The sequence below is a fragment of the Taudactylus pleione genome, unplaced genomic scaffold (genome assembly GCF_031769625.1).
Source record: "Taudactylus pleione unplaced genomic scaffold, aTauple2 ptg000378l, whole genome shotgun sequence".
In the NCBI taxonomy this organism is placed as follows: Eukaryota; Metazoa; Chordata; class Amphibia; order Anura; family Myobatrachidae; genus Taudactylus; species Taudactylus pleione.
Genome location: NW_028284779.1, coordinates 829,070 through 841,093, shown reverse-complemented (window position 1 = coordinate 841,093; position 12,024 = coordinate 829,070).

Below are 12,024 nucleotides of genomic sequence, written 5' to 3'. Positions count from 1 at the left end.
GAGGATTATCCGTTAAGAGAGCAGTGAAACCATCGTGTAGCTTTCTGTAGAGGATCATCCGCTAAGGGTGCAGTGAACTCATCGTGTAGCTTTCTGTAGAGGATCATCCGTTAAGAGTGCAGTGAACCCATCGTGTAGCTTTCTGTAGAGGATCATCTGCTAAGAGTCCAGTGAACCCATTGTGTAGCTTTCTGTAGAGGATCATCCGCTAAGAATGCAGTGAACCCTTCATGTAGCTTTCTGTAGAGGATCATCCGCTAAGGGTGCAGTGAACCCATCGTGTAGCTTTCTGTAGAGGATCATCTGCTAAGAGTCCAGTGAACCCATCGTGTAGCTTTTTGTAGAGGATCATCTGCTAAGAGTGCAGTGAACCCTTCATGTAGCTTTCTGTAGAGAATCATCCGCTAAGAGTGCAGTGAACCCATCGTGTAGCTTACTGTAGAGGACCATCTGCTAAGAGTGCAGTGAACCCATCGTGAAGCTTTCAGTAGAGGATTATCCGCTAAGAGTGCAATGAACCCTTCATGTAGCTTTCTGTAGAGGATCATCTGCTAAGAGTGCAGTGAACCCATCATGAAGCTTTCTATATAGGATCATCCGTAAAGAGTGCAGTGAACCCTTCATGTAGCTTTCTGTAGAGGATCATCTGCTAAGAGAGCAGTGAACCCTTCATGTAGCTTTCTGTAGAGGATCATCTGCTAAGAGTGCAGTGAACCCTTCATGTAGCTTTCTATAGAGGATCATCCGCTAAGAGTGCAGTGAAGCCATTGTGTAGCTTTCTGTAGAGGATCATCCGCTAAGAGAGCAGTGAACCCATCGTGTAGCTTTCTGTAGAGGATCATCCGCTAAGAGTGCAGTGAAGCCATCATGTAGCTTTCTGTAGAGGATCATCTGCTAAGACTGCAGTGAACCCATCATTTAGCTTTCTGTAGAGGATCATCTGCTAAGAGTGCAGTGAACCCATCATTTAGCTTTCTGTAGAGGATCATCCACTAAGAGAGCAGTGAACCCATCGTGTAGCTTTCTGTAGAGGATCATCCACTAAGAGTGCAGTGAAGCCATCATGTAGCTTTCTGTAGAGGATCATCTGCTAAGAGTGGAGTGAACCCATCGTGTAGCTTTCTATAGAGGATCATCCGCTAAGAGTGCAGTGAACCCATTATGTAGCTTTCTATAGAGGATCATCCGCTAAGAGTGCAGTGAGCCCTTCATGTAGCTTTCTGTAGAGGATCATCCTCTAAGAGTGCAGTGAACCGATCGTGTAGCTTTCTGTAAAGGATCATTCGCTAAGAGTGCAGTGAACCCATTGTGTAGATTTCTGTAGAGGATCAGCCGCTAAGAATGCAGTGAACCCATTATGTAGCTTTCTGTAGAGAATCGCTAAAAGTGCAGTGAGCCCTTCATGTAGCTTTCTGTAGAGGATCATCCGCTAAGAGTGCAGTGAACCCTTCATGTAGCTTTCTATAGAGGATCATCCGCTAGGAGTGCAGTGAAGCCATCGTGTAGCTTTCTGTAGAGGATCATCCACTAAGAGAGCAGTGAACCCATCATGTAGCTTTCTGTAGAGGATCATCCGCTAAGAGTGCAGTGAAGCCATCATGTAGCTTTCTGTAGAGGATTATCCGCTAAGCGTGCAGTGAATCCATGATTTAGCTTTCTGTAGAGGATCATCTGCTAAGAGTGCAGTGAACCCATCATTTAGCTTTCTGTAGAGGATCATCTGCTAAGAGTGCAGTGAACCCTTCATGTAGATTTCTGTAGAGGATCATCCGCTAAGAGTGCAGTGAAGCCATCGTGTAGCTTTCTGTAGAGGATCATCTGCGAAGAGTGCAGTGAACCCATCATGAAGCTTTCTTTATAGGATCATCCGCTAAGAGTGCAGTGAACCCTTCATGTAGCTTTCTATAGAGGATCATCCGCTAAGAGTGCAGTGAAGCCATTGTGTAGCTTTCTGTAGAGGATCATCCGCTAAGAGAGCAGTGAACCTATCGTGTAGCTTTCTGTAGAGGATCATCCGCTAAGAGTGCAGTGAAGTCATCATGTAGCTTTCTGTAGAGGATCATCTGCTAAGACTGCAGTGAACCCATCATTTAGCTTTCTGTAGAGGATCATCTGCTAAGACTGCAGTGAACCCATCGTGTAGCTTTCTGTAGAGGATCATCTGCTAAGACTGCAGTGAACCCATCATTTAGCTTTCTGTAGAGGATCATCCGCTAAGAGAGCAGTGAACCCATCGTGTAGCTTTCTGTAGAGGATCATCCACTAAGAGTGCAGTGAAGCCATCATGTAGCTTTCTGTAGAGGATCATCTGCTAAGAGTGCAGTGAACCCTTCATGTAGCTTTCTATAGAGGATCATCTGCTAAGAGTGCAGTGAACCCATCGTCTAGCCTTCTGTAGAGGATCATCCGCTAAGAGTGTTGTGTAGACATCGTGTAGCTTTCTGTAGAGGATCATCCGCTTAGAGTGCAGTGAAACCATAGTGTAGCTTTCTGTAGAGGATCATCTGCTAAGAGTGCAGTGAACCCATCGTGTAGCTTTCTATAGAGGATCATCCGCTAAGAGTGCAGTGAACCCATTATGTAGCTTTCTATAGAGGATCATCCGCTAAGAGTGCAGTGAGCCCTTCATGTAGCTTTCTGTAGAGGATCATCCTCTAAGAGTGCAGTGAACCAATCGTGTAGCATTCTGTAAAGGATTATTCGCTAAGAGTGCAGTGAACCCATCGTGTAGATTTCTGTAGAGGATCATCCGCTAAGAGTGCAGTGAACCCATTATGTTGCTTTCTGTAGAGGATCATCAGCTAAAAGTGCAGTGAGCCCTTCATGTAGCTTTCTGTAGAGGATTATCCTCTAAGAGTGCAGTGAACCCATCGTGTACCTTTCTGTAGAGAATCATTCGCTTAGAGTGCAGTGAACCCATCGTGTAGCTTTCTGTAGAGGATCATCCTCTAAGAGTGCAGTGAACCCATCGTGTAGCTTTCTGTAGAGGATCATCCACTAAGAGTGCAGTGAACCCATTGTGTAGTTTTCTGTAGAGGATCATCCGCTAAGAGTGCAGTGAACCTTTCATGTAGCTTTCTGTAGATGATTATCCGCTAAGAGTGCAGTGATCTCTTCATGTAGCTTTCTGTAGAGGATCATCCGCTAAGAGTGTCGTGAACCCTTCATGTAGCTTTCTGTAGAGGATCATCCGCTAAGAGTGCAGTGAACCCATCGTGTAGCTTTCTGTAGAGGATCATCCGCTAAGAGAGCAGTGAACCCATCGTTTAGCTTTCTGTAGAGGATCATCTGCTAAGGGTGCAGTGAACTCATCGTGTAGCTTTCTGTAGAGGATCATCTGCTAAGGGTGCAGTGAACCCATCGTGTAGCTTTCTGTAGAGGATCATCTGCTAAGAGTGCAGAGAACCCTTCATGTAGCTTTCTGTAGAGGATCATCCGCTAAGAGTGCAGTGAACCCATCGTGTAGCTTTCTGTAGAGGATCATCTGCCAAGAGTGCAGTGAACCCATCGTGAAGCTTTCTGTAGAGGATTATCCGCTAAGAGTGCAGTGAACCCTTCATGTAGCTTTCTGTAGAGGATCATCTGCTAAGAGTGCAGTGAACCCTTCATGTAGCTTTCTATAGAGGATCATCCGCTAAGAGTGCAGTGAAGCCATCGTGTAGCTTTCTGTAGAGGATCATCCACTATGATAGCAGTGAACCCATCATGTAGCTTTCTGTAGAGGATCATCTGCTAAGAGTGCAGTGTACCCATCGTGTAGCTTTCTGTAGAGGATCATCCGCTAAGGGTGCAGTGAACCCATCATGTAGCTTTCTGTAGAGGATCATCCGCTAAGGGTGCAGTGAACCCATCGTGTAGCTTTCTGAAGAGGATTATCCGCTAAGAGTGCAGTGAACCCATCGTGTAGCTTTCTGTAGAGGATCATCTGCTAAGAGTGCAGTGAACCCTTCATGTAGCCTTCTGTAGAGGATCATCCGCTAAGATTGCAGTGAACCCATTGTTTAGCTTTCTGTAGAGGATCATCTGCTAAGATTGCAGTGAACCCATCTTGAAGCTTTCTGTAGAGGATCATCCGCTAAGAGTGCAGTGAACCCTTCATGTAGCTTTCTGTAGAGGATCATCTGCTAAGAGTGCAGTGAACCCTTCATGTAGCTTTCTATAGAGGATCATACGCTAAGAGTTTAGTGAAGCCATCGTGTAGCTTTCTGTAGAGGATCATCCACTAAGAGAGCAGTGAACCCATCATGTAGCTTTCTGTAGAGGATCATCCGCTAAGAGTGCAGTGAAGCCATCATTTCGCTTTCTGTAGAGGATCATTGCTAAGAGTGCAGTGAGCCCTTCATATAGATTTCTGTAGAGGATCATCCGCTAAGAGTGCAGTGAAACCATCGTGTAGCTTTCTGTAGAGGATCATCTGCTAAGAGGGCAGTGAACCCATCATGAAGCTTTCTGTATAGGATCATCCGCTAAGAGTGCAGTGAACCCTTCATGTAGCTTTCTGTAGAGAATCATCTGCTAAGAGTGCAGTGAACCCTTCATGTAGCTTTCTGTAGAGGATCATCTGCTAATAGTGCAGTGAACCCTTCATGTAGTTTTCTATAGTTGATCATCCGGTAAGAGTGCAGTGAAGCCATCGTGTAGCATTCTGTAGAGGATCATCCGCTAAGAGAGCAGTGAACCCATCGTGTAGCTTTCTGTAGAGGATCTTCCGCTAAGAGTACAATGAAGCCATCATGTAGCTTTCTGTAGAGGATCATCTGCTAAGACTGCAGTGAACCGATCATTTAGCTTTCTGTAGAGGATCATCTGCTAAGAGTGCAGTGAACCCATCATTTAGCTTTCTGTAGAGGATCATCCACTAAGAGAGCAGTGAACCCATCGTGTAGCTTTCTGTAGAGGATCATCCGCTAAGAGCGCAGTGAACCCATCGTGTAGCTTTCTGTAGAGGATCATCTGCTAAGAGTCCAGTGAACCCATCGTGTAGCTTTCTGTAGAGGTTCATTCGCGAAGAGTGCAGTGAACCCTTCATGTAGCCTTCTGTAGAGGATCATCCGCTAAGATTGCAGTGAACCCATCGTGTAGCTTTCTGTAGAGGATCATCTGCTAAGAGGGCAGTGAACCCATCATGAAGCTTTCTGTATAGGATCATCCGCTAAGAGTGCAGTGAACCCTTCATGTAGCTTTCTGTAGAGAATCATCTGCTAAGAGTGCAGTGAACCCTTCATGTAGCTTTCTGTAGAGGATCATCTGCTAATAGTGCAGTGAACCCTTCATGTAGTTTTCTATAGTTGATCATCCGGTAAGAGTGCAGTGAAGCCATCGTGTAGCATTCTGTAGAGGATCATCCGCTAAGAGAGCAGTGAACCCATCGTGTAGCTTTCTGTAGAGGATCTTCCGCTAAGAGTACAATGAAGCCATCATGTAGCTTTCTGTAGAGGATCATCTGCTAAGACTGCAGTGAACCGATCATTTAGCTTTCTGTAGAGGATCATCTGCTAAGAGTGCAGTGAACCCATCATTTAGCTTTCTGTAGAGGATCATCCACTAAGAGAGCAGTGAACCCATCGTGTAGCTTTCTGTAGAGGATCATCCGCTAAGAGCGCAGTGAACCCATCGTGTAGCTTTCTGTAGAGGATCATCTGCTAAGAGTCCAGTGAACCCATCGTGTAGCTTTCTGTAGAGGTTCATTCGCGAAGAGTGCAGTGAACCCTTCATGTAGCCTTCTGTAGAGGATCATCCGCTAAGATTGCAGTGAACCCATCGTGTAGCTTTCTGTAGAGGATCATCTGCTAAGAGTGCAGTGAACCCATCTTGAAGCTTTCTGTAGAGGATCATCCGCTAAGAGTGCAGTGAACCCTTCATGTAGCTTTCTGTAGAGGATCATCTGCTAAGAGTGCAGTGAACCCTTTATGTAGCTTTCTGTAGAGGATCATCCGCTAAGAGTGCAGTGAAGCCATCGTGTAGCTTTCTGTAGAGGATCATCTACTAAGAGTGCAGTGTACCCATCGTGTAGCTTTCTGTAGAGGATCATCCGCTAAGGGTGCAGTGAACCCATCATGTAGCTTTCTGTAGAGGTTCATCCGCTAAGAGTGCAGTGAACCCTTCATGTAGCCTTCTGTAGAGGATCATCCGCTAAGATTGCAGTGAACCCATCGTGTAGCTTTCTGTAGAGGATCATCTGCTAAGAGTGCAGTGAACCTATCTTGAAGCTTTCTGTAGAGGATCATCCGCTAAGAGTGCAGTGAACCCTTCATGTAGCTTCCTGTAGAGGATCATCTGCTAAGAGTGCAGTGAACCCTTCATGTAGCTTTCTATAGAGGATCATCCGCTAAGAGTGTAGTGAAGCCATCGTGTAACTTTCTGTAGAGGATCATCCACTAAGAGAGCAGTGAACCCATCATGTAGCTTTCTGTAGAGGATCATCCGCTAAGAGTGCAGTGAAGCCATCATTTAGCTTTCTGTAGAGGATTATCCGCTAAGCATGCAGTGAATCCATCATTTAGCTTTCTGTAGAGGATCATCTGCTAAGAGTGCAGTGAACCCTTCATGTAGATTTCTGTAGAGGATCATCCGCTAAGAGTGCAGTGAAACCATTGTGTAGCTTTCTGTAGAGGATCATCTGCTAAGAGTGCAGTGAACCCATCATGAAGATTTCTGTATAGGATCATCCGCTAAGAGTGCAGTGAACCCTTCATGTAGCTTTCTGTAGAGGATCATCTGCTAAAAGTGCAGTGAACCCTTCATGTAGCTTTCTGTAGAGGATCATCTGCTAAGAGTGCAGTGAACCCTTCATGTAGCTTTCTATAGATGATCATCCGCTAAGAGTGCAGTGAAGCCATCGTGTAGCTTTCTGTAGATGATCATCTGCTAATAGAGCAGTGAACCCATCGTGTAGCTTTCTGTAGAGGATCATCCGCTAAGAGTACAATGAAGCCATCATGTAGCTTTCTGTAGAGGATCATCTGCTAAGAGTGCAGTGAACCCTTCATGTAGCCTTCTGTAGAGGATCATCCGCTAAGATTGCAGTGAACCCATTGTGTAGCTTTCTGTAGAGGATCATCTGCTAAGAGTGCAGTGAACCCATCTTGAAGCTTTCTGTAGAGGATCATCCGCTAAGAGTGCAGTGAACCCTTCATGTAGCTTTCTGTAGAGGATCATCTGCTAAGAGTGCAGTGAAACCTTCATGTAGCTTTCTATAGAGGATCATCTGCTAAGAGTGTAGTGAAGCCATCGTGTAGCTTTCTCTAGAGGATCATCCACTAAGAGAGCAGTGAACCCATCATGTAGCTTTCTGTAGAGGATCATCCGCTAAGAGTGCAGTGAAGCCATCATTTAGCTTTCTGTAGAGGATTATCCGCTAAGCGTGCAGTGAATCCATCATTTAGCTTTCTGTAGAGGATCATCTGCTAAGAGTGCAGTGAGCCCTTCATGTAGATTTCTGTAGAGGATCATCCGCTAAGAGTGCAGTGAAACCATCGTGTAGCTTTCTGTAGAGGATCATCTGCTAAGAGTGCAGTGAACCCATCATGAAGCTTTCTGTATAGGATCATCCGCTAAGAGTGCAGTGAACCCTTCATGTAGCTTTCTGTAGAGGATCATCTGCTAAGAGTGCACTGAACCCTTCATGTAGCTTTCTGTAGAGGATCATCTGCTAAGAGTGCAGTGAACCCTTCATGTAGCTTTCTATAGATGATCATCCGCTAAGAGTGCAGTGAAGCCATCGTGTAGCTTTCTGTAGAGGATCATCCGCTAAGAGAGCAGTGAACCCATCGTGTAGCTTTCTGTAGAGGATCATCCGCTAAGAGTACAATGAAGCCATCATGTAGCTTTCTGTAGAGGATCATCTGCTAAGACTGCAGTGAACCCATCATTTAGCTTTCTGTAGAGGATCATCTGCTAAGAGTGCAGTGAACCCATCATTTAGCTTTCTGTAGAGGATCATCCGCTAAGAGAGCAGTGAACCCATCGTGTAGCTTTCTGTAGAGGATCATCCGCTAAGAGCGCAGTGAACCCATCGTGTAGCTTTCTGTAGAGGATCATCTGCTAAGAGTCCAGTGAACCCATCGTGTAGCTTTCTGTAGAGGTTCATCCGCTAAGAGTGCAGTGAACCCTTCATGTAGCCTTCTGTAGAGGATCATCCGCTAAGATTTCAGTGAACCCATCGTGTAGCTTTCTGTAGAGGATCATCTGCTAAGAGTGCAGTGAACCCATCTTGAAGCTTTCTGTAGAGGATCATCCGCTAAGAGTGCAGTGAACCCTTCATGTAGCTTTCTGTAGAGGATCATCTGCTAAGAGTGCAGTGAACCCTTCATGTAGCTTTCTATAGAGGATCATCCGCTAAGAGTGCAGTGAAGCCATCGTGTAGCTTTCTGTAGAGGATCATCCACTAAGAGAGCAGTGAGCCCATCATGTAGCTTTCTGTAGAGGATCATCCTCTAAGAGTGCAATGAAGCCATCATTTAGCTTTCTGTAGAGGATTATCCGCTAAGCGTGCAGTGAATCCATCATTTAGCTTTCTGTAGAGGATCATCTGCTAAGAGTGCAGTGAACCCATCATTTAGCTTTCTGTAGAGGATCATCTGCTAAGAGTGCAGTGAACCCTTCATGTAGATTTCTGTAGAGGATCATCCGCTAAGAGTGCAGTGAAACCATCGTGTAGCTTTCTGTAGAGGATCGTCTGCTAAGAGTGCAGTGAACCCATCATGAAGCTTTCTGTATAGGATCATCCGCTAAGAGTGCAGTGAACCCTTCATATAGCTTGCTGTAGAGGATCATCTGCTAAGAGTGCAATGAACCCTTCATGTAGCTTTCTGTAGAGGATCATCTGCTTAGAGTGCAGTGAACCCTTCATGTTGCTTTCTATAGAGGATCATCCGCTAAGAGTGCAGTGAAGCCATCGTGTAGCTTTCTGTAGAGGATCATCCACTAAGAGAGCAGTGAACCCATCATGTAGCTTTCTGTAGCGGATCATCCAATAAGAGTACAATGAAGCCATCATGTAGCTTTCTGTAGAGGATCATCTGCTAAGACTGCAGTGAACCGATCATTTAGCTTTCTGTAGAGGATCATCTGCTAAGAGTGCAGTGAACCCATCATTTAGCTTTCTGTAGAGGATCATCCGCTAAGAGAGCAGTGAACCCATCGTGTAGCTTTCTGTAGAGGATCATCCACTGAGAGTGCAGTGAAGCCTTCATGTAGCTTTCTGTAGAGGATCATCTGCTAAGAGTGCAATAAACCCATCATGTAGCTTTCTGTAGAGGATCATCCGCTAAGACCCATCGTGCAGCTTTCCATGGAGGGCCGACTGGAGCAGGTGGACATGCTTCTCTATGGGGGAGATGTACCAAGCAGTGAAAATAGTGGAGAAGTAGAGAAGTTGCACAGTTTGGAACGTGCTGCTCGACTTAATCCAACAAATAGCAAATATCTGTAAATGTAAGATTCCTTTTAGGAAGCACTAAACTAAAAACAGAGAACTTCTTATGTTTTATTATCTTTTATGTAACTGTTATTAATGTATAATTAGTGTCTCCAAACACCTTTTCGCTTTGTATTTTATACATATTCAGGAGTGCAGCCATCACGTAATAAGTAATATGGAGTCATAATATGTGAAATTTAATTCAATTCCAATAATGCAAATCAGCTACAGGTTCCTTGCTAAATTGGGTAATAATTGTAAGGGGACTGTCTCTGTATGTGCAGCTATTCAGCTGCAGTGTAATGAATTGCAAGGGGCCTGTCTCTGTTCTGGTGTTCTGATTGGCTCCCTGAATAGTTAAAGCACAATCAGGGCCTTGGTGCATTGTCGGTTATAGCTTCTGTCCTGCAAGAAGTCACCTGCCCTGCTGCAGTATTCTATTAGTTTTCTGCTAGTTTTTGCCAGCCATTCTTGCATTTCTACTTGCCCTCCTCTTAGTAATCCCTGTCTGCACTCTGTGTTTGATAGTCCTGCATCTGCTTGGTAATCTACCTTTTTCTGGACCTGGAATCTCTTCTGCTCCCACTTCAGGTCATTCCTTGTGATGCTGCCACCATGTTTCCTCATTGACACTTCGTACCTGAGTTCTGGGGGCATCCTAGTACCGGGTGAACTTACTTCACCTGAGAAAGGCGGCTGTTATTGGTGAACACCATTAGTCTGCAAGAGTTGTGTGGTGATGTAGGTGTGCATAACACAGAGGGTCTCATTCAGACCCGCTCGCAAGCGGGTCGATGTTGGCCTCTGCGCACGTGCAGCGGCCGCACTGCGCGTGCGCAAGCCTCGGAGCGAGAGGGAAAGTCTCTCGCTCCGGGACTCACTACAAAAGGGGTGGCTGTCGATGGTGATCGACAGCTCGCACCGTTTTGTAGGTGGGGCAGGGGGGTGGCTACACAAATGGAGGCGTTCCCGACGGTCAGTGGTGAGCTTCCAGCTCTAATAGAGCCGACAGCTCACTGGGGCTTGCGGCAGACGAGACATAACCACAAGGGTCTCGTCCCAAGCCCCGATGGTCGCGATGGTCTTGACCATCGCGACCATCAACCTGGCTGCTCGCTAAAGCTGTGGGTGGTCACCCACAGCCTAGCGAGCGGCCAGGAGGCCGGCTGAGAAAATAGATACGGCCGCCCTCATTCAGAGCGAGCGCTCGCATTTTGCGAGCACCTCTGAATGAGGTCCAGAGTGCATTAGTGACTGCCATATAATACAGACAGCATTAGTGACTGCTATATAATACAGATAGGATTAGTGCCCACCATATACTACAGGCAGCATTAGTGACCACCATATACTACAGACAGCAATAATGATAGGCGTATACTACAGAGAGCATTCATAATGTCATATACTACAGACAGCATTAGTGATCACCATATACTACAGACAGCATCAGTGACCACCATATACTACAGACAGCATTAGTAACTGCATATATACTACAGACAGCATAGTTACAACCATATAATACAGACAGCATTTGTGACCACCATATACTACAGCCAGCATTAATGACCGCCAAATACTACAGCCAGCAATAGTTACTGCCATATACTACAGACAGCATAATGACCACCATATACTACAGACAGCATTAGTGAACATAATTTACTACAGACAGCATTAGTGATCACAATAAACTACAGATAGCATTAGTGGGTGCCATATAAGACAGACACAATTAGCGACTTCCATATAGTACAGATAGCATTAGTGACCGTCATTTACTACAGACAGCATTAGTGACCGCCATATAATACAGATAGCAATAAACTCAGAATTACATCCTACAGTCTCATAAAAATCCTAATTAACCCCATTCAATCATTACCTGCTTACCCCCTTATTCTTAATCTTGCCATAAACTATACCCAACCACACACCCTAACCACACACACAGACACACACACTAACCTGTTGGAGATTTCATCTGCTGAGTCTGTCTATCTCCTGTTGCAGTTACACAGCAGTGCACAGGAAGCTGTGCCCATGATAACACAGTTCCTGTCTTTTATAAATCTCTGGTACCAATATAACAGCTCTCCCCTCCCGGGCCAAGTTTGCCCTAAACAATAACAAAGTCTGACCTCTCCCCTGTCTATAGGCCTTGTCCTCCCATCCACTCAAAACAAAAAGCTGGACAGTGTTGCAGGTCTATCCCTTCCAGGCCACATTCGCCTGCACACCAACCCGCAGCTCCTTTTATCAGGCTCTTCCTTATGTATATGTGAACTAATGAATTAACTTCTTTCACACTACAGCAGGGCTTGACAAATTTTTCTAAAATCTAGGAACCAGGGTGAAAGTGTAGGAGCCAGACCACCGCCCCCCAAAAAAAATTACAGGCGTGAGTGAGGAGCACAGCTCTATGTGTTATGCAACTGTTATACACACTATACTAGTCTACAAAATGGTCACAGCTGAATGGATATAGTAAAATGAAGGCCCCCTCACTGCTCTGCACAGCTCCCCTGGGGCCACATTCCTGGGCACCTACCCCCCAGGCAACCAGCCCCCACAGCCACACTATTGAGGGGCTACCCCCA